The sequence below is a fragment of the Chaetura pelagica genome, unplaced genomic scaffold, assembly GCF_000747805.2.
Source record: "Chaetura pelagica isolate M959 unplaced genomic scaffold, ChaPel_1.0 scaffold82, whole genome shotgun sequence".
Classification (NCBI taxonomy): domain Eukaryota; kingdom Metazoa; phylum Chordata; class Aves; order Apodiformes; family Apodidae; genus Chaetura; species Chaetura pelagica.
In genome coordinates, this window is record NW_009952990.1 from 1,692,639 (window position 1) to 1,715,536 (window position 22,898).

Here is a 22,898-nt window from a genome sequence, read left to right on the forward strand (position 1 = left end):
GCATCCCTGGCTCTGTCACACATCTATGTGGGATAGCAGCTGGGACAGCAACAGCTGCAGCATCATGACCAAATCCTCTGCAAAGATCTGACATGGAAAAGCCTTTCCCTGCTGTTTTGTCAAGCTGTGTACTGCCAGACAGGGTCCTGACATCGCTTGCTTTCTTTTTGGAAGAGAAGTTTTAGACAACAGAAAGGGATGTTGTTTTTTTTTCCCCGTACTAGGTTGGGGGGTGAGAGGGTGAGTGGGAAGGAAACAAACACAAACCAGCCTAATTAAAACCTTTTGATGGTTTTAGCAGCTTAAATAGTAGGATTTTGAAAAATAGCGCAGAAAACAGATTCCCTAACAGCTGACACAATAGCTCAAAGAGATGCAAAATCAACAATTTCAGAAAAGCACACAACCACTAAGTAACTGTGAAATCCTAAATCACATCAAAGTGACAGGAATGAAGAACCAGCAGCACAGAAGACACAAGAAACAGTTTTTCTTGTGAGAATAAGACTTGACAGACTACTGGACTGAAATGTTAGCAAACCAACAGCTAAGTGTGGAAGAAAAAAACCCAAACTGTTCTGGCAGCAGAGACTATTTAGATTTACTTTGGCTTTTGAGAGACTGCTAAAATGTAAATGCTAGTAACTATTGTTGTTAATCGTGGCACCAGAGGTGCATAAGGAAAGGGAGGCTATTCCTACATATTCCTTCTGGGTTGTGGAAAGGAGGATTCAGACACCTCATCTCAGTGTCCCTCCACTCCTCAGATTTCACATGGGATTCTCCTCAGTCCGGGAATCTGTGACTCACCCCGATCGTGCAATACCACCTCATGGCAATGAGGAGCTTTGGGATGATACTTAATATATATTAAGGGGGGATATAATATTTCTACTGTCTGCTTAAATGAGGCGTGGAAATGTCAGAGAGATTTTCATCTTTCTGCAGAGCACCCTTTAGGGAGGTGGCTGGGCAGGCTGAGCACACTGGTGCCCATGCGAGGAGAGATGTGGAAGTCAGAACGCCTCAAACTTGATGGCCAAGCATTTTCACATGGAAGACCAAAGGCCTTAGTAGTGCAGGCTGCATCCCAGCTTTTACCCAGCCCTGGGGAAGCACACTGCACAGAAATACCCATTTAGCTCTGACACAGGGCTCCTCCCATGCTGGGACACTATGAGCATCAACAGCAGCTACCCATCAGCAGTTGTGCTCAGCGAAAAAGCTATGTCTGTGCTGCAGACTGATGTGTACAGGCAAGAGCCAAGACAGCTTAGGTGCCAAAGTAAGCCTAGGCTGGTGGCAAAATTACCCACAGAGCCTGCCTCAAGAAGCAGGATTCTGAAACAATTCTGTTCTGCTGCAACTCATCCGATGCCGGCATTCAACAAACCTCAGCTACCTCTTCCAGGAAACAGTGTATAGCTTACACAAGGCTGAAGGTGGACATTTCTGCCTAAATTACATTACTTGTGTTTTTGAAGCTTATTTCACAAACTTACCAGTAAGAATTAACCTCCAAAACAGCTTAAGTAAGCTTATGGGGAGGGGGAAATGAGAGACAGACACAAGTGCCATAAGAGCTGAGTTTGTGAATGCCTTAGTAGCAGCTCTCAAGGTTTTCAAGTACACTCAAGTACTGTACATAGCTCAACCCAAATCTGGCCTGCACGTCAATACCTCCTGGTAAGTTCTGCTGAGTTCAGAGACAAATCACAAGTATGGCCATTCTTCATGCTTTTAGCACTCTTCAAACAATAGCTAAATGTCAGCCTCCCTTAAATTAGTATTTCTTATTCTAAGAAGTAAAAGAATTTATCATCACAAATCTTTCCTAGATGTGGAAAACCCCATCCTGTTCATGTAACTTGCAATTTACCCCTGTAACTGAGTGGTTCAGAGAAATTTCAGTCAATTCCTTAGCACAAGTCCATGCATGTATATTTGTTCTTACAAATACTACTGGAGGAACATTTCTATTTTGTTCCATAACAGTACTGTAAAAGGACTGGAGATCATTTCTTGATCAGGATCTGCTAACACTCAGCCGTTAACTTAGAAACACACTTTCTGCCAACTCAGTGCCAGTTGTAGAATGAAGAGGAACAGACATTCAACCTATAAATGTCATGTGTTAAGAAACTCAGTATTTGGCCTCTCAAACTGCTCCACAAGCTGCTTCTCAATGATCTTCTGCTATTGAAAAGAGAACTGAACTAAATGATAAGCCAGGAAAGTGAACACTCCCCCTTCCAAAAAAGGACAGAAATGCAGAAACAGCATGTATCACTAAATCTCTACTAACTTGGGTTAGTAGTGTGTTGATCAAAGCTCAGAAATACTGTGAGCAAAAAGGCTTTTGGTTAATTGAATCTTCTTATTCAAGAGACCAAGAACTAACAGTCACAAAAAAATATACTATGACCTGTTTTCAGGATAGAGGGGTGGGTAACGCACCGGTAGGTTCCACAGAAGGGACAGAGAATGTACCCTTCCAATCACTTGCCTATAAATAAGCAATTTACAGGAAAATTAACAAACATATTACCATTTCCTCCAATACATACAAAAAAAATAATCACTGATTATGAATTTAACTCTATGTCATCTCCCCAAGATGAAACTTGATTAATATCCAGTGAAGAAATCAATGTCCTCTTCTGGACAACCATGCTTTTGAGTTACGATCAATGCATGCAGATAATGCATTTTCACATAACTCTGACCTTCTGCTTGTTGGAGGGATCTAAAGATGCAGGCATTTATTGACAGCACTATAATAAAATCTTGTATGCTTGAATTCATTGGAATAACCATACATGTCAGGTTGCCATATGATAAGTCTCTTTGTGTTATTTTAACCAAGAACTGGTTTCACAGCAGCCAAACTGCAACAAAGGAATAAAAAACAATGCACAACTTTTATGGACACTTAGTAATCCTTGGACCAAGCATACCATGATTAGTTATGACTATGAGTCCCTTTCTACACTTTTAAACAGAAAAGGTTTCAGCTAACCAAACAAATACACAGTAATTCCATAGCAAGATGAAGTAAAGGATCACAGTCTCAAACTACCGAACTATTTGTAAAACTCCATAAATTCATGTTAAAGACTTGGATGATTTGGGTTGGGTTTGATTGTTTGCTTGTTTTTTTAAGTGAGTGAAAGGACAATATAGTTTCTACTGTAAAAGGAGATTTCAGCTTATTGTAGATGATGTTTCTAAAGGCTCTGGACAGAGAAAAGACATGTAATTTCAGTTAAGTGGGAGAAGAAAATTCTGCATTAGCAAGATCTCTACTAGTTCAATTACAATTTAAAAAAGTGTTTTTTTCCTCTCCAAAGCAGCAATAAAACCAAGCAGAATTAATGTTACAACATAAGAACCAACTTTAGCAAACCCTGGTGAGAAAAGGCTAGCAACATGTAAGAAATGTCACAGAAAGTCCTCGTCTTACTACTGTGACAGAATTAATCTCAAAACGTTCATAACAAATCCTTAAGTAAAATACAAAAAGCCTTCTAAGTCACACAGATGTATACAGAGATGATCACTTACTTAATAATACCTTCAAGCACTAGAAACTGGGCAGCAACTCAGCCTTAGCCATGAGTCAAATTAGAACAAATAATACACTGACTTAGCTCAAAACCAGAGAAAACTGTATTCAGTCCGTCAAAGCCACAGTAGGAATAGTGGATGGCTGGCAAGGGGAAGCATTTAACTATCCATTAATAAAACATTACTTTGAAGTAATTTCTCAAATTTTATCTTGCTAAAAACAATAAGAATTTTAAGAAGATAGATAATATGCTGGTACAAAGTTGAGGAAAAGAGCTCTTCCTAATACATTTTATATCCATCTTTTCTGAGGGAAATAAGTGCCAAATAGCAAGAAAAACTATTTATTGTTGCCACTTGTTCCATTCATGTAAGAAAAGGTGAAACAGGTGTTCATACCCATTTAAAAACTGCATAAAACAAAACAACACAGACGTGTGACTGATTTCTGAACAAAATGTGTGATTTTCTACACATAACATTACCTTCAAAATAAAAGGCCTATTAAAAATAAATCTGTTACTCCATACTTGCATAAGTATTAGCTAATTTGGGACCATCTTTCATAGTGCCTGTTAAACCAACAGCTTCACTAAGCCTTTATAAAACCGTCTGTCCGAAGTGTCATTTACACCAACCAACTCCACTGCTATGTTAGCATGTCTAAAATTAAGCCTGTGCTGAAGAGCCCTGCAAGTGGCACCAGTGCATCAGGTCCTAACTGCTGCTAGGTGAGCTCCAGATCGATCTCTAGAAAAGAAGGCCATTTCATTCACCATGAAGAACAATGCTAGTAATAAACTAGTTCAGCAGCTCTGCATTTAAATGCACACAAAAACCATGGGTCCACAAGAATTTTTGTCTGATCTAAGTGTGAAGCTGCTGCCAAAATGCATAGCCTTGTCTTGGTGTGCAGATCTGCAGCCACTTGTGCATGCCACCCTCCTGGCATTGACAAAAGCATTCGTACAAAAACGTCCCACAAGACAAGACTAACTAAGGATCTCATCACCTTAAAAAGAAACCTCAAAGACTCTGCTGAGTGGCTGTTTCAGTTCTTCATGTGGGAACACACGGCATGAAGAACAACAAAGAACAGGGAATACTCCTTTCAGTACTGAACCACACTAAGGCCACATGAGATCACTGCCACCCGGGATATTCTCCAAGAGAAAAAACCCCACCTCCAGACCGAAAGCCTTTCTGGAGGCTGAATTTGGAAAAGTTCCTCAGTGATATAAAAATGCCTCTTTAAGAGGCATCCTCTAAACAGAATTTTAAAATAAATTAATAAATTTAAAAAAATAATACATATATAGTCAAGGTATTCAAGCATTCTGAAATCTAAAAAGAAGACTAGAAATAAAGGAATTTATTTAAATACTTTATTTTTTTATAATTTACTGAGGCATCCTGTGAAGCTGCAGTATAAATCCTATTAAACTGAACTTAGCTTGTCCATCCCTAAAATAGATTTGACATACAAACACAAACACAAGGTCAAGGTCACAGATCAGCAAGAAAGATTACAAAGAGGACTGATGTAAGAGCTGGCATTTGATCAAAGCTCCTGGATTTTATTTTTTTTTTTAGTACACTTCCCAAAAACACTACATTTTCTTCACAGTGGTACATTACATGTTTTAAGTATTCCCTACCTTTAAGAGCAGCTGCCTTGTGCTTATTTATTTTGACAAGGCGGTGTATCAAGTAAACTAAGAAAGAACTCTAATGTTAAATGAAAAGGAAGTGGAAGACACTTTTTGCCATCCTTTTCACTCTATTCAGCGATGTGCTGACACATTAAATCACAAATCTAAAAGGAGAACCCACTCAAAAATACAGGACGTGCCAGTAAGACCACTGCTAGAAAATCAGAACCTCAGTTAATAACTTTGTTCAATCTGAGTTACCAATCTGAATAGAGCAATGGTGTATTTGGATGTGCACTTCTAAGCACATTTGCTTCTCTATCCTAATTATATGTGTGCACAGCATCTATTTCTTAATTAAAAAAAAAAACACAAAACAACAAAAGCAAAACAAAACAACTCTTAACACAAAGTCTGTACAGAACACAATCAGACTAGCCTCTTTTGTAATCAGGACGTTTACCTCCTAGAAAGCTGCTTTCATGCTGAATACTGAGTAAATGAGCAGAATACACACAGTAGCAACAGTTGAAAGTCTCATTAAAACTCAGCTGCTGAAAATAGTTAGCAATAAAAAGCCATTTAGTGATCTATCCACCCACTGATATATTCTCAAAGCTTTAAACACATGCTGAAGAATATTTAGCTTATAGGTCATATCCACCAGATGTACCTTTCTGACAATTAAACAAGAGGAAGAAAAGGTGTCTCAGGCAATACAACATCATATGACGTTCAAAGGTGCACTGCTATAAAAAAGTTAAGATGCTTGTTAGAAGTAGTAATTTAAAATATACTGTGGCTTGTACTCCTAATTCTGAGTCCCACTTTCAATAGCAGCAGAGCTCTGATGTTAGTCTAGACATGACTGGGAACAGTTTATATTTAGACAGGGAGCTATGTCTATAAATAGGACCTTTCGTGTTGGCAATAAAGCTTTTATCGGAACCCATTTGGGGTGACCTACGTAACTCACTTGTATGTGGGCATCTCTGACATTGCCAGTAAAACCTTCGTGCCATCACACACCCTCCTGTCATTTTGTTTCAGCTGTGTTTCAACATTTGTTTACTCATTTTTCTCCATTTAATTTTGCATAGGTATTACATTTGCAGTGCTCTACCTGTGTCATTGGGTTGGTTCAGCTACTAATGAAGCGGCATTACATGGAAAAGCGAGAAAAACCCTGCTAGTTTAAAAAGATGCTTCCTTCTTGAAATCATTCTTCAGAAGAATTAGATTGTCTCTCTTTCCAGCTATAGTACTGCCTGAGCTACAGAGCAAGATACACCAGTATAGGTGGTTTTAGCCCTGAGAATGATTCACAAGATCTTAAAACAGTCAATGGTTTAAGATCAAATTGAGTTAAGTTGAAGACCTTAGGGCAATACAATTCTGCTCTTTCTTAGTCCCTCTTAATCTAAATCCTTCTAACAAAAAGATAGAAAAGTAGAGGGTTGTGTTTTGGTTTTTTTAAATGGAATTTCTGTTCTTCCTATTCTGTGAAACACTGAGGAAGCTTCTTATTGCATTGAATTGTCAGTACAAAAAGAAACACATTCATCATTAGCAGTATACCCAACACTTCAAACTCTAAACCAAATCTATTTGGAGTCATACCGCTTATTTAAGTGTACTAACTAACACATGAAAACTCTAATGTGTGAAAAAGTTTCTACTTTAATTGACCTATATTGCAAGGAATAACTGTTACTGCAGTACCATGCTAGATCTTCTCTCATGCTTACACTACAAAAATTTTCCTTAATCATCACAACCCAACCTTTAATAAAACAAGTTAGCAGTGGTTCATTGTTCTGTTTGTTTTGTTTACACTCTTCACATACTCAACCTGAAGGGGGTTTTTGCTAGTTCTGAATTTTGGATCAAATCTCCCAAGTTTTTTTTTGGTCTCTTTGTTACTGTGACACCACAGAGGAAACATCTGAAACTCCATTCCATGCCATTCATTTTTAGTGAGCACTAAGAGACAGAGCCGAAGCTTCTGCACAGAGCCCCTCACGTAAACCATTTCAAGTGTGCTGCTTCTGAAGTGGGGGAAATGACAAACTGCAATAAATAACTAGCCAATACAGCAACAAAGATGAATATGACAGCTAGCACAAAGAGAGTATTTCTGATCAATTCAGTAGTCAAGTAGTCTACTTCAATGGATTATTCTGAAGGGCTGGATGGCTGCCAATATCCAGTTCTTAAAGGTACTATTTGATTAATTTATATTTTAAAAAAAAAGAAAAAAGAAAAAAGTATTGTCTGTGGTTACATTTACATGTGGAAAGTGTCAAATCAAAAAGTTTTAAAAAATGTTAATAATTTTGATGAATCGTTTAACAGTATCTCCTTTAACTCTGCATTTTCTTTTTACTTATTTTTATTAACATAAGTAGATCTATGGATTTTAATAGGTCAACAAAATAATGTCACAATTATGCATGCACAAAGATTTGTATTAGAGGTATCTAACTGATGTAATATACATTAAGACTGCAGAATTAGTCCCATTATAGATGCACATCTATATAACGAAAAACAGTAATACACCAACAGTTTAAGCATCATGACTGTTAAAAGCAAACTGTTTCATACTTGAAATCTGACTTCTATCACTCAGGACACAGCACAGGATTTTCCAGTAATTCCAGCTTTCCAATTCCTCAAGTTGTTCAACCATAGCTGGTGATCTGGTTTCCCACATGCTGGAAGTCTGATACCGATTTATCATGTAACAGAACTGGTTGGTGTAACAATGAAAGGCAGTGTGAGGTAGGTGGTCACTTTCCCTCTGTAAATCTTGTCTCAGCTTGGGCAGGTGGTGGGGAGCCCACAGAAATATCTATAAGTTGTAATAACAGTTTTAATGTGTTCACTTAGTATCTGCTAATAAAGTATGGAGAGGGAAATAATCATAAAACAAAAGACCTAAAAGTAACGAATCTAGCAAATAAACACGTGAAACTCCACCAAAGTATCTTAAACTATGTATCACATAAAGTAATTGTCTAAAAGTTATTATCCATAAGCACAACTCTTATCGATTCAGCTGATCAGGCCAGGTATTATTTCCAGGTTAATCTGCCACAGTAGAGATCCGAGCATGGCTGGCAGGTCACAACCCATGTCCTTTGTGTTAGATAAAGCCATCTTTCCTTGATGTATCTGGAAGAGTCATTTCCCAGCTCAATATACCATCAATAAGTAACTCCAGCATTTTCTAAATCAATATAGAGTAAGACATTGTCAATGACCTGAAGATAAGTCTCATTGACTGCCTGTATTCTTACTAAACGGTACTCTTCTCATTTTTTCTCTTTTTTAGTGTCTTTGTAAGAAGAATCTTCTCAAAGATGATTTTAATTCAACCCCTGTTGCTAAATTTCACCAGTGTATACTACCAGAAGAACTTAACTGAAGATTGTGTTTATGTGATTTCATTCAATAGTCATTCAGGCTCATATGTACATGCAAAATCTTGCAGAACTAACCAACAACTCACAAATACCAAATTAATGCAGAAGTGAATCATATGGGACAGGGAGGTGCAAACCAAATGGGGCCGACAAAGGAAGACAGAAAAAGTAACCAAACCCAAAACAAACCCCACTGTTCTCAAAGAAACTTAATGCTTTAAAAGCATACAATTTCAAGGCCATTTACTGAGAAAAGGCCAGAAGTCCTGGTGGTCAGGTGATCATGTCTCCAGCTTCCCAGGAAACTTTTAGCAGATTGCTAGCTTAGCACTGTACTTAGCAATCTCAAGAGAGAAATATCATACTATCTGGGCATGTGAAATAAACCACCTTGTGACTCAGAATTCTTCATACAGATAAGGACCAAAGCTAGTGTGAATTATATACAGTTACCATTCCCTGCCTGGGGTGACAAAAAAAATAAAGGTTAATAAGCTTCTTCCCCAGTTCAGGGGTAGAAATTCATACCTCTCAAGCATCAATGCTGGATCTCTGTGAATCTGCTTTTCACTCCACCCTGCCAAAAACAAATACATTATAATCAAGATGCAGAAACTTACCACAGAAAACAATTTTATTTCTACTGTAACAGGCAACTATTTTTGTTAATTCTATATTAGCTTATGAAAAAGAGTCTGCCTGACTTCTTAACAAGGCATCAACAGACTAAAACGGAGTTTTCCTCTGAAGCTGGTTATACTTGTCAGTTTGTGACAGTATCAATGCCTGACCAGCAAAACACAGCTGAGCAAGCTGGTAAGCATAACATGCCAGGAGAGAGGAGATAGGTCTTGCCCAGTTAATACTATCCGCTTCATAAAAGAAAAGTTGTCATCAGGAGAGTATTTTTTTACTGACACCCCCACTATCCATTTACCCATGGTGACTTAAAAAAAAAGCGAACTACACAACATACCTCTGACATTGCGCTCTGCTTTTCTAAAACCTTACTCATCTTCTCCCACTATTATTAAGTTACTCTCATTTAGTCTTTTCTCAGCTCCCTGCTTCTATAACCCACACTTCTGCAATATTACTGACATCCAACGACCTTTCCACACTACACAAACTACAGCTGTTACTGTAATACTTCCCCTCAAGACACTCTGACCATATAACCCTTTACTACAAGTTTTCAATTGTTTTTCTCTTTCTCTAGATTAAGTTTAAAATTTCTCATCAGTTCTACAGACATGAATAACTCTTTCATTCCTACCTGCTTTTTGTGTCCTCCTTCCTTACCCTTTGTTTCCACAAACACTTGTTTCTACTGTAATACTTGGGCACCTCTCACACAGGAAATTCCATTATGCTTCTGCACTGCTCCCCAGGCAAAGATCATCTGCACTCTGGAGGCTATTTCCTTCTCTCCTCCAACAGTAAATCACCACAACAATCATTAATCCAAATACACCAAAATACCTCCTGCAAAGCCACAACCCAAACCAAAAATTATGTACGTTGCTTGCCTTTCTTCACAGATTCACACCATCCTGTTTGTTTGCTGCCTTTCCCTCTTAACAATCTATATTAAGATTAAAACAAATACATCTGCACCTGTGGGATGCAGAGTACATACATAATACAAGTTCAGCTAGACAACAATTATATAAAGCTCTAGAGAAGCACTGGCCTGCAGAGTAAGTATGTTTTCCCTTCCTCTTACAAAAGAAAAAGAATGCATTTATTATTTTTGCAGTACAACAATACATGTTGCTGTAATAATACCATTTTCACCTGATACCTTTATTTTATTACATATGATCAGAGGGGAATGAAAGAGTGACACACATTAAAAGATCATCAGAACACAAAGATTAATGAAATGGAGAAAAGAGTACAGAAGAGCTAAAATACAGCAAAGGGCTCCCCCTGAGCTGCTGCTATTAAAAAACTAGTGAAAGCTCTCTCCCTTTCCTGGCTGGTACAATGACAATATCCCTATCCTGATGCAATCTGGTTTTGCTTCAGAGGGCACAGAGGGCAGAAAGACCAGAGAAGGAAAGGAAATACTGCTCCTAGGAATATTTATTTTCAAAGTGACAAAATGTATGTATTTATTTTTAATCATGACAGCAAATGGTGCAAAAGATGAGATGAAGAAGGAAACGTTTGAGGAGAAAGGCGAAGGCAGAAAAAGTACCTGTCCTAGGGACTAGTTAAACATAAACCCAGACCTCATTCGCTGAAACAAAGGATGACTTCTGTGTTTCAGCTGCCTTGACAACATCACCTTCTGAGCCCAAACATCAGACTTATTTTTGCAGGTTCTCCACTTTTTTAGTACATAGTTTCTCCTCCTAGTCCTCAAATCAGTGGGATTTGATTTACTGGTCTACCTCCCATTCAGCTTTATTGCAAATAAAACTTAACCCTTCCTGCCAAGGTCCCTTTGGTATCTCTGCTAAATCACGTTAGCCAGTGCTTTCTTGCAGCACTTCTGAGGGTGAAGAGTTTGGCTTACCAAGAATAACCTAACTGAGATGCAAATTCTGCTTGCCTTCTTTATATGCTGCCAGGTTTATGACAACAAGTCTGTGTGAGCTTTATATTTGCTGGGAAACATTGCATGGCATAATTACTATTGTAAAACATTTTACATTCCCATAAACTCAGACTGCATCCCCAAAGTTCTAACAAACTAAAACAAGATAGAGATAACTAAGAAGAAAGGAACTGCTACAGGAAAAAAGGAGGTATGAGGAAGAAAAGCATCAATGACAGGTGGAGACAGTGAGGCTATCCAAGCTGCTAACAATGCTGTCTCACAAGTAAGAAGTCCTAAAGTGTAAGAAAACGAGCAAAACCACGATGATTTAAGATACTGCATGCTGTAAAAGGATACAAGCAACCTGCTTCATTAAAATACAAAGCCAGTCGCGAAAGTCTAGGTGGCATGGCTTACTAAAACAGCAGCTTTATTTCTTCACCTTGATTGGAATTATTTCCACTTAACTGCAAGAAACATCATGTTAGAATGCATATGGATGGGAAGTCAAAATCTTAGGGGTTACATTATTTTTAATGTGATCTTGACAAAGGGAACAAGACAAAGGACTGGAAGATCTGGAACATCTGAAGTTGAGAAACAGGCAGGCAGGGAGGGAAGGAGAAAAAACAAATGTTACTCCCTACCTGTCACCATTAGATCAAAACCTCCACTTATATTGGGGGATGGAGGGAAAGCTCCAAAAGAGAGTCAATATACTAAACTATTACTGCAATTCACCTCTACATATGAGACGCAAAGAGTGCACTGAATGTAAATTATATTTGTCCACTGTCTGATAAGACATGAGTGACTCAGAAAAACATGAAATAAGTTTTCTTTTTTGCTAAGATGTCTGAACATAACGTATTATTGAAAACACCTTTCTTGATTGAGTTTTTCCATGATTTTTTGTATTTACCTCTAACTAGCTTACTTCAAAGCAAATGAGTATTTTCCAAGGGCAAGCATGATTTTCATGAGAAAGGTAGAGTATTTATGACAGTTTTTCTGATGCATATCCAAAAAACCCAAACTATCTGATAGTGATATGTAAGCAAAACTCTTGCCACTCTAGGTACTGCCACCAACACCTCTCTCGTTAAACATTTATCTTTGCTCAACTGGCAAATTTGATTACAAGTTTAATTTTTGCATTGTAAAGCTCACACAGTCATTTTTTATTTCAAATTGGTTTGCACTCCATCATGACTAGCCGAATGCTACAAAAAACCTTTGACATACCGACCACATAAATCATGGAGAACAAATGCTCTCAGGAGCAGGGAACTGTTGATAAGAGACTTCTTCCTCATTGACTGTACTTTTTCAGCTCTAACTACGTGCAAGAGTCCACACTTACAAATTATACAAAACATGCACCTGAACTACCCTTCCATGAAATTATTTTCTTTGTTAAAGTGATAGCCACAGGTAGAAAAGCTGAGAAGAACAGAGTGTCTGATGTTGACCAAGCATCCTGTTTTTATTTTATGCAACATACAACCATCATTTCAAACTCCATGCTTAAAAAAAAAAGTCCTTGATCTACTCCACCAACAAGCTACAGACAGCAGGAAACATTCTTAACTACAGAAGGGATTTTCATAGGCTCCACATGAATCTGAAAAAGAAAATCCCAAACTAATTCAAGCGACAGAATTCATTTCTGTATTACTTATGCATAACATGAGGTCATGAAAAAAACACCTACAAACAAACAAAAAACAAGTAAGAAGCATTTCAATTACCAAAGATCTATTTCAATCTGACATCTAAATATCTGATGTTAGATGGCTGCTGCTCTTTACAGATTGATCATAGTAATTTCATTCCTTTGCTGTTTACCAGGATCTCTCATTACATGCACTGTGCAGGATCTAAACCACATTGGAGGCTACTGGACACTACAAAATTGCAGGAAGAAACAAAACACTTCACAAACATCAGTGAATGCATTGCAATAGTTCTTCGGAGTATTCCTACTCTACACATGAGGGACAGCAAGCACAGGGGAAGATCAAGCAAGTTGCTCACAGTCACATGAATTTTACAGCAAAAGAAAAAAGATTTTCTAAATCTGTTTGGCCCTCTGATTACAAGATATTCTGTTTTCAGTTTGTATGTGGGTTTTTTAGGTGTTTTTTTTCCTACTGATGAGACAAAACAACGACTGAGTACACTAAATTTGAGGGAACAATGGGGATTACTAAAGGAATAGGTCTTGCAGACCACAGTAAATGCCTTCATCTTCAAAAGTAAGGAAAACTACTAGCACTACCATCACCTTTAGGGGGAGATGTGTGTCAGTTAATTACAGTCAATACAGGTTTTCCACTATACCTGCTGAAATGACATTCCATCCAAGAAAACAACTTTGTCAGTACAGAACCAAAAAGATTAATGATCACATTGGGATCAAAAACATTATTCCAACAACTTCTCCTGTTTCTCAGAGATCTGACGTGATGAAACGGTCCTTGGAAGTACTAATATTATGGGCAAGCACTATTTATTGACTGGACCTGGAATGACCACGGCACAGCAGCAGATAGTTTTGCAGCAGCGGCTCTTCTGATTCACTGCTCACTTTCCATCTCTTTCCTAACCAAGAACAATAGCCCTTTTTACCCTGAAGCAAAGACCTTTCATAATGAAGCGTGTATAAACATGTACATGCACATGTAAGCACTTCCCTCCCAAACAGGTCCATTTTTATTTTCTTCTTTTAGAAAGCTGTCAAAACCTGCTTTCTACCACCCTAATTCATCTGCAGCACATTCACAGCATTGGATTGCTTTGCTGGACTAGAAAACAGGGTGTGCATTCATCCATACGTACACCAGTGTATATACAAATCTCCAGAAGTCCATGCTGGAAGCAGAGCTACAAAGGAAATGCCACTGCAGCTGCAGGTGGATCCAGACAGGTAGGCTTTTTGCATGTACCAAACTGCTATGTGGGGCCCAGGCTACTGGAATCCTGAATTACTCCAATCCTGACTGAATATCCTCTGCAAGCTGGATCAACAACTAGAACTAAGCCAGCTGAAATGAGTTTGCCTACCATTTAAACAGAGCCAAAAAGCACAGGAAGAATATTCATACCTTAATAATAAATATTAACATTTTTCCTGGTGTTTTCTTGCAAACTCAAATTCCAGCTTCAGAAGTTTCCACATTAACAAAACTCACTAAATAGTTTGTTTCCTACACTTATTTGTAGAAGTTGCAGATACCTGCCACAAGTACTCTTTCCAAGAGAGAGAGAAAATAGATCAAGTAGCTGCCAGCAGCTTTACAAAGCTTGTAATTATGGGAGGAGGGGAAGTATCCCAAACCTTTTAACTGCTAATAGCCAGTAACAGCTACAGTGAAGTTGCAGAAGCAAAGATCCAAAGAAAAACAAGGTGTCTGGAACATTTAAAAAGCCCTAAGTTTTTAAACTAGCTTCAGAACAGATTAGACAAAGAAGATCTTGTCTACTCTAGATCATTTAACACAACTGTAATAGGGCAGTTGTGCTAGTACCAAAACCAGGTTCCAGTTCTTTCCATGATTTTACAAGAAAATATTAAAAACACACAAAAGCTTCACAGCTTTCCACTTTCTTATCTTACTACACTCACCCCATCAGGCAAGACTGATCACATTTTTATTAACAGCTCTGTTTCAACCATTCATCCTGATTCTGCTGCTGCAGATCCAGTGGTCAGGAAAAAGATGCCAGATCTTATTTCATCAGGCCTTGTAAAATCCTCCCCTATCACCCCAATGGAGTATCAGCAACACTTAACTTTCAGGGAAAGTTAGCCAACAATAGACAAAATAATTCCCTTCAGAGGTTTTGCAGTAGTCTCAGTTCAGTACACAAGACCATTAATTACACAACTGCCTTTAGCGTGAGCAGGAATCTAGTAGCTACAACACTGGTTGAGTTTAGGCTGTCTTCAGTATCTGCACAGAAAATCTCTTTACTTTGAAAAGTTATGCAAGACTTCAACTTCCTCTTTACTATGGTAAAACATTTTAACAGAAGGAAAGGGGGTGGAGGTGGGGAACAGGCATTTCACAGTCTCAGGCAGGGCACAACTACCTTTCAAAAACTTATATATTTCCAGGATAAAGATGCTGTTACAGTAAACCAAGGCTGGAATCTACTGCAGGCCTCCTATGTAAAGTAATAATGTTTTTTTTAAATCTGGTTAATTGCCTTTGGTCCATTTTTGGGTTTTTTTGGTTTGGCTTGGGATTTTTTCCATTTGTTTGTTTAATTCCCCCCCCCTACAGTCCCTTAATATAGCAGTCGATCGTAGGACAAGTTGTATTCCAAAATCATCATGATTTCAGTGTTATCAGGCATGCCCATTCAGTGAAGCTGGCAATAAAAGTTTTAATTCTGAAAACAACCCTCTACTTTCCATCACACACTACCAAGCTGATACAGCACTCAGAAAACTCAGATATCAAAAACACACACTCATCAGTCCTCTTTTTACTATGATCTAAATAATTTACTTCATATCTCTACTGAAACACTAGTAATTGAACCAAAAAATCCCAAAACCAAAAAAAACCCCTTCGTAACTCCCAGAATTACCTCTTCTCAAAAAAAGCCATTATAAGACATCTCAGAGCAGTGACAGAAATCTTGACTGGTAAAATGTTTTCAAGGACTTGGATTTAATCACATGTCATTTTCTTTTCCTGTAATCATTTATTTTATAGTCATAGGTTGAATTATTTATGAACAAAAGTTAATTGCATTGAAATGCAGTATTGCCTGGTATTTATCTAACACTCTCTTCAGAACTCAACAAGCCACCACTAACTGGTCAAAAACTACCAAAAAGTCAATAGAGAATTTCAGATAAGATTTAACCATTTATGTGGTATTACTGCAATTAACTTTCAAAATCTTGTTAGATATAGTCACATCTCTTGATCTTGCAATCTGCTGTGTAAATTGTGCAACTGTTTTTACTCATGTTTGTTAACATTATAATGTGCTTATATTTAAAAAAAAAAAAATCCAGGGGGAAGAATAGCCCACTCACAAAGTATTTGCTTTGAATAAATAATTTTAGACTGATTAGTTGTAATAAAAGTCATCATTGTTTGAGTACAATCACAGCACAGAGCCTCCTTATCTAGGGTTCTTCAAAATTTTCTTAGCTGTGAAATTATCTCAAAGATCAATGACTTGCATGCATAAGGCTGTATTCACAGTCTTTGCAAGGTGCAAAATTTAAGCTCAAGGGATGCACTCATAAATAAACTGCACATCTATAAAGTGTTAATCTTAAGTGAGCAAGGCCATATGACAGAAGTAACTATTATAGTGCACGACTGCTACTCAGCATACAGTGTTTTCCAAGTCTCTCATTTCCTTAAAGCAACTCATTTACTTGTCACCTGTCAGGACAAAGAGGAGGAAGAGGATTTCACAAATGCCTCTGTGGCTTGTGCATGGCGATAACACACCAGGAAAGATGGATTTTCATTTTCTCATCAAGGTATTAGATTGGGTTTATATGTAGATTTAAATGCCCAGGAGGAGTCTGCCACCTGCCCTGAACTTAATTAATTTGGAATGTCTGCATGACAAGTGCAGATACTTCAGATGTTTTGGAGTGACCACACGCAAACATCCAAATAATCACCAACACAACTTCAGTGACGCCAAGAACGAAGCACTAAACACAGGTCTCTGTGAAGCAGCCTGAATTTTATTAATGGAGTGTTTCATGTTTCCCATCAAACACAAAACTTGTATCAGCTAAGCATCTATAAAACCAGAAAATCAACTGTGTAAAGTCTGCAACTGAGTTAAGTATATGATGAACATTAGCTTTCTCATTAAAATAAGGGTCCATGTATACACATTAGTGTGGGAAAGATGAAGGCTCAAATTCTGTAAGACTTTTTTCCTCAGCTTTGTTCCTGTTCTGTTTACCATATCAGCACATGTAAGATTTTCATCTTTTTATACCTCCTCTCACATACCACCCCTTCCCCCAATGTAGCACCAATGCAGCAGATTAAAAACCAGGAAAAAATCCCACATTTTCATTTAAAGAGGCACACATCCATATTCAAGCATATTTCACATTTAAAAGCTAAACCAAAACTCTCTTAAAAGGTTAATTAGGATTTTATCTGTGTAGGTACTACTGACACAGATGTGAGTAACTGAATATAACAGAGAGAATTCTGTTATCCATCTCCTTACGTTGCCATTGGCACATACAATAAATTTGTCTCATTAGCAGGGGCTACTTAGTTTGTTGTAGTAAACAAAGCTGCCGATAACCACAGCCTTGCGTACTTTTCATTCATTCACATATTTTTTTTGCTTAGACTGCTAGCATGTGCCATAGAAGAGCTGAATGTTAAATATTCCTGGAGTGTCACAATATGTAATACAATAAAACAGATTACAACCATACCTTTCTTTCACAGCAGTGGTGCCAAGCACAGGTACACTGTAGCAATCAATTTGTTCTGCAGACAGTAAGGCTTTCATAGAATACTAATGCCAAAGCTCTTTTCTTTCTCCTTCGACTTGACTCCCCAATGCCCGGGTCCCGACCAATACAAGGAGGAGGGCGGAATGTCTTCTGCTGAGATAACCACAACTACTAATCAAGTATACGTGTACAAGGGCACAGGATTAAACCTCCACCAGGCTTGACTCGGGCACCGAGAGCAGCTAAACACATGCACAGCAAGGTCAGAATTAAACACACAGACATATACACGCACGCGCATCTACTTGAGCGAACTAATTTATCACACTTTCCCACTGACGGCTTTTTACCTCGGGGGAGTAAAATTACATCCTGGTGAACCAACGAGGTTCAGACACAACAGCTTCCAACAACAAATCAGGTATCACAGAAATGGGAACCATGCTCCTAGGTGAACACTTCTCTCCTAGCTTAACAGGCTGTTTCACAAACTCGATGCATGATGCACATGCCTGTACATGAGTGCATGTGTGCACACATGTGCATGCCAGGTGCACTATCAGGCACTGGCTAAGACAAAATGACAGCATTAAAGTTCAAAATTAGGCAGCAATTCCCTTTGAGAGAGTTTTCTTTTTGATTGTATTTATCCTTACCTCTTAACATAATCAATCTATCAAGTCTAATTACTCCAGAAGAAAACATTTTATTATTGTCTAACATAGCAAATGTCAAACAAGCTGTTCATTTGCCTTGAAGTTTATTAGCATAGAAGCGCAACATGAAGATGCTCTCAAAATATTGTCACTTGTATTCACAACATTTTTGAAAACCCACTTAGCAGGTTTTTATTGCATGGCATAGCTGGATATTGTATTAGTTCTTAAAACAGGCACAACATTATCTTAACTCTACCACCCCTGAACTAATATGAGACTTTTTATTTAAAGGTTCATTTTACATCTAACTTTTCTCTGATTCTTTTTTATGTGAACACTTTCCCCACATTCCACTCAGCCATTCATACAGGGACACATGCGTTTTCATAAAGGTTCATACATGTGCATTTCAAGTAGGAGCAAAAAGTGATCTGCTGAAATTTAAAAGAAGAGATTTTTTTCCCCCCTCCTTAATTTCTGCTATGTCATGCACCCTTTCTGGCATTTTCCTTACAGTACATGCAGATATACATTTTACCAAAAATATTGGGATGAACCCCATAAATTATCATTAGTGGGGGTTTAACAATACTGCTTTTGCATTGGGAAGAAAACACTGCACAAATACTCCCAAAAATAACATTTGGAACCTTAGCTAGAATAAATTAGCAAAATATTTTTGAAATACCAGTCACTTCAAAGAGACACTAGGAAAAAGCAGCATTAATCAATACTGATGAGTTTGTCCTTGACATACTGACCGTGTCACCGGGCTATTGTCATGTGATATCATGTCATTTCCCCACCTGGCTCATGACCTTGTCCTTTAAATGACCCAAAGCTTCCCTCAAGTAGCAGGAGGCCCCTCCCCGCTGTCTCAGCAAGGTCGAACGGGTCAGCGTGTCCTCATCTATAATCCAGCACCATTTGTCAGCAGGGAGGCTGGAGGAGGCAGGCTTGCTACAAGGGGAGAATGCCCAATTAGGCAGCTGTCACACAAAGCATAGGCTGCAAAATTATCCCCTGTCAAAAGAAAGAGCAGCTGCGGGTGCCAATTACAGCAACCTTTCAACCCTTTAGGTACTGGAAACTACACAGAAGTAAATGAAGTACAATTAGTGATAACAAATCGAAGAATTAGGACAGTAAATTAGAAATTACTAGCAGGTGAGCTTAGGTCTCCCATAGTATTAAGGGCACGGCACACCCCAGGCAAGGGCAGGAATGGACAGATTTCACAGAGTACATCAGTTTCATCCTATCCATCTCTCTTATGTGAAGCCTGTTTTCCTCCATCATTTTCTTCCCATAAGCCTTGTCTGAGCTGGATAGCATAGGGAAAAAGGGAAAGAAAAAAAGCAATCCAAAGAAGAAAGAAGTACTAGTGCCTGGACTTTCCTCTTTATCCTGGCAAATGCAGTTTCCTCCTTTCTCACAGGGAGGTCCTCAGAGCCAGCACATTCTCCCTCTAGTAAGCATACTCTGTTTCAGTCTGACATTTGACATTTGCTGCGCCTCATGTTCCAGCTGAACAAGACTTATCCCAGGAAAAAAGACCCGAACCAAAAAACAAACAACAAGAACTGATAAACTTAGTAAATTTTATGTCCTTTACTCTTGAAACATTTAAATCTGAGTTAATTGTTAGACTTTTGACTACAGGGGAAGGACTTATTTGTCCATGTTTCAGTCTCTGATGCACCCTGCAGTGGCGTACATATAGCCCTAAGTTTGCCAGCAAAGTTTCTGTGAAATATTTTTTCTGCCTCTTTTTTCCCCCCCTTGGTTAACAATTTCTAAATATTTTTCTTTCCCTCTCTATATTTTTTCAAACAGCCAACCTGGAAAGTTACTGTGTGCTGGTACCAAAAGTAAGTCCTAGAGAGCACAATAAATCTGGCTTCTCCTCTGGTGTGGCAGGTCAGCCCCTCCAGCAGCAGGGGTGTGAGCTAGAAGGGCAAGTTCTGTGCACCTGCCCCTTGTGCATTCCCCAGGCAACCAAAGATGGGTGGTCACCTTACCAGCCCTCAGGCATTTACACAGCAGGAAGTCTAGAAAAAACAATAAGAAAAAAAATGAGGGAGGGGGATACAAGTAAAAGGATGGATAATTAACCTACAGCCATCTTGAACTATACTTAGGACAGCTACACCAATACCTTTATGTTTAGGTGCTTTGAGTCAAAGAAACAAATCTGAGGAACAGAATTCATATCCAAAGATGCCTTCTACCTGGCCTTCCAGCCAGCTCACAGTAATTTCAAACCAAGTGTAGCTGCCATTTATCTTGTCAATTCTCTCATTCCCTCATCTCAAATCCACTTTCTTTATATTCTTATGCCTTGCAACGACATTGAATACTGAGAACCGTAGTCCAAATCTCTTCCAGCAGCAGCTCTGAAACACCTGTATACCTGCATTGTAATTGATGCATGTACTCACACGTGTATTTATGCTAACCCATTCAACAAAATATGAAAAAACATGGTAGAAATTAAGTCATGATCTGCAAGTAGCAATTTCCTATGGCTCTCTTTATCTCTAGCCAGTGCTATATTTTTGTTTGAAAAAAATAAATTTTTGCTTTCATAACTCTGGTAAGAGAATGTGTAATACAACCCTAACTATAAATAGCTGTAAAATGTTCATTTAACAGCAGTTGCAGCAATGCTCATCAAGTTTGACATTCTCCATTCAGTAGCATAGGGAAACTGTAGAGTACTGAAAGAGTTAATGTGTTTAGAATTCAGTTTCCATCATACTTGGGTGACTATCTCTTTAAATAATTTAAATCCTCTCCATCAACTACAAAGCTGTTTTGAAGCCATTTAGCTTTGTTCTTTACATGTGTTCTAATTAAGAAATGACCTTGTCATCAGACACACCAGAAATCCTGGATTATTTCCTGCAGCAAAAATCTACGAAGCCAAAAAAAAAAAAAGACAAAAAGAAAAAAATATGTACACTTATTCCTTTAGTGAGGAACTGAGGAAGTTGTTGGTTGGCTGAATACTGAAGCAGTTTCACCGCATATTTTTTTTTGTGTGTGTTGTTGAATGTCACAGGGCGGGTTAGTGTGACCTTGAGCTCCATCAGCAGCACAGCAAGGGTCGAGATGCCTGCAGGCGCCCTTGTACTGGATTTGCAAGACAAAAACCTTCAAACTGGCTGAAGGACATCTTAAATCTCTTCAAAGGTTTTCCGAACTAATCTGGGCTGCTCTTAGCCGGATCTGTGCCAGTGTGAGAGGCAAAATTAAAAACAAGGTCTTTGACAGGATGTTGTCTCCTCTTAACCCTTCTCATGCAGGAGGCAGGGCATCACAGGCAAGCTGAAGGAACACTGTAATAAGTAAGAGAGGAGCCCAGTTCAAACAGCAGCATTCTTTCATAACGAAATTATGTAAGCAACCATTTACTAGGAATGGTGCTGTTATTAATACCGAACATTCAGCCGGCTCTCCACCACACAGCCAGCCTCAGACCTCTCCTCCCCCCAACTTAAACTCGTTTTTCCAACTGGCATTAGGGGCTGTGCCAGAGCACTGCAGGGACAGACCAGGGCTCTGCAGGCTCGCTCCTCAGGCTGCCAGTGGGAGAGGGGTGCTTGGCACCCCACGGTCCCAGCCCCTCCAAAAAATACTGTGGGTGAAGATTATTTTTCAGACTGGAAGTGGCAGCACCTACCATGATCTATTGTGTGTTTAGAAAAAGCAGACAGGAGGAGGAGGGTCAGGAACATGCAGAGGATTGCTTTGGCAGGCATCATACCTGTTTCACAAGAAGAAATTGAAGCGTCCACTCCTCACCTTAACCTCTTATTTCCTTCTCAGTCATCGTAAGCCAAGAAGGAAGTAGAGGATATTAATATGCAACAGGCCAACCAAGAGTTTGAGAGCATGACTGTAAGCACTGGGAAAACAAAAGTAAATAATCACCCAGCATGCCTGGTCTTGACTGCTCATGATCTGACAAGTCACACAGAGGCTTTCTAAAAACTTGAGTGAGTGCACAGAGATAACCTCTAGGAAAGGCCCTAGGAATACACTGTTATTCTATGAAACCACAGGTTTACCCAACGGATTTGGCAGCATTATTCAAATACAACTATCAATACATTGAAGGGATGGACACTTTCCTCAGAAACATGTTGGAACACAGAACCTCCAATTCCAACCTCAGTTAGAAAGTTTGCCCAACTAGGTATAGTCTTCAGTATGGTCAGTTAGAAAGCAATATGGATACCCACATCTGAAAGCAGAGAAAAAACCCATCGCCTTCTACTCCTCTTTTTTAGTGGTTGTGTTATTAGTCAGATTAAACTACCAAATTTCTGCAGGAAAAAATAAACTCAAATGGATTAAAACAACCTCAGCTTAACAGAGAGGAGGCTGCATCACTCTTCAGAACTGTCTTTTACTATTTCTAGGAGATCCGCCAGGCAAGTCCTTGAGGAGAAGATGCAGAAGGAGCAGCTCATACCAGCAGAGGGTGTTGTGATTCTTCTCTGAGCACCGAGGGCTTCAGCAAGTCTGAGTTTGTACAGACATTTTTTAGGTACTGTAGTCTATTAACAG